At 41.7% G+C, this 1,411-nt stretch overlaps 1 pseudogene; it reads right to left on the minus strand.

The window, feature by feature from the left end:
- Positions 1-1,067: 1,067 nt before the first annotated feature.
- Positions 1,068-1,411, minus strand: part of LOC111981715 (beclin-1-like) — a 17,698-nt pseudogene continuing 17,354 nt past the window's right edge.

Genomic DNA, 1,411 nt, shown 5'->3' on the forward strand with positions numbered 1-1,411 from the left:
CTGAGCTTCGCGTTTCGTTTGTTCGCTTTATTGTTTTGTTATTTGACTTTTCTCTTCCTAATAAAAAGGATGGGAACATACCGCGCTGCATTTTGATCCACTCCTTATGACGATCATGACACTCTCAACTGTAATCGCTGCCAAAGTTGATTTTAACATGTATTGACTCAGGAGGTTGAATACTTATGAAATCAATTAATCTATCTATACATTTTGAATACCTTTTTTTTATACAACTGTTGGAATTGGAATTATCCTTTTACATAAGGCGTTCTATGTGTGGGAACATTATTGGCATGGTCATATGTGTAATGAACCTGAAAAACCAAATCATACAGTGATATGGGCATTAAATACTGCCACAAGCCTCCTTGTCTACATTTAAATCTACACCAAGAAGTCACTTGTAGTAAAAAGATTGCCTTGTTGAATTTGCCAATGAACAAAAGCACAGCATAATCCCGACACCAAAGCTTTCAGTAGACACTTGGTGCGCCCTGCGAGTGGGGAGACAGAACAGACAAGGCAAATGTTCCAATGCTGTTCCAACGCATGGTGAAATTAAGCCATCTTTACCTTGTCAGCGCAGTAAAATGAAAACTATTAAAACATAATAAATGTACATTATTCTGTGGCTAGAGTGGAGTTGAACCACAAAGACACAAACCAATTGAAGAAAAATAGGCATATAAAGGAAAAGACACAACCAGAAGCCCCTTAGCTACTATTAGGACTCAATCCTGGAATGTGCTCCAAAAGTCTCAGATAGCTCCCTTCCTAACACCTATGAGTCTAGGTGGACTTGAATGTGTACAATTTAACAGTTTTTATCTTGTCCTTTCAAATGGTCAATATGGAAATCAAACAAGGAAACAAGACTTATTGGATTGGAACTCACACCAGTGGTGAATCTCAAAAGTATCCTTCCTCCAGTCTTCTCCCCGCCCTCTCAAAACATCATAGGGAAGCAAGGAGAGCATTGTAGAAGACTTTTGAGAGTCACACATTGTGACAAAATGGTGGTTTTAGAAGGTTAAGGCACACTCAGGGTGATTCCTCATCTTCCTCTATCGGTTGTAAAACTGAGACGACACCCACGCCAGGCCCACTTGAGGTTGGTTCAACATGAACTTGAGCCCCTTGGTCCACTGCCCCCCCGAGTTGAAACTGGGTCTTGATGGAGTAGGAGCTGCCGCTGCTCCGTGTCCTCAATCTTGCCCTTCTCGACATCCATCCTGACCCATAAAAGAAAAGGTGCGTGAGGACAACATCGACTAACCTGCCCTTCTTCACTTTTAAAGTCAGAGATACAGTTCAAGCTCGAGGACAAAGAGGCTAACCTGCAGATTATCTGGCACGTACTGGGAACAGATGGAGTGCTCTAAGAGTTCATTGTGAGGTGTCAACCCAA

This window comes from Salvelinus sp. IW2-2015, linkage group LG20 (assembly GCF_002910315.2).
Source record: "Salvelinus sp. IW2-2015 linkage group LG20, ASM291031v2, whole genome shotgun sequence".
NCBI lineage: Eukaryota > Metazoa > Chordata > Actinopteri > Salmoniformes > Salmonidae > Salvelinus > Salvelinus sp. IW2-2015.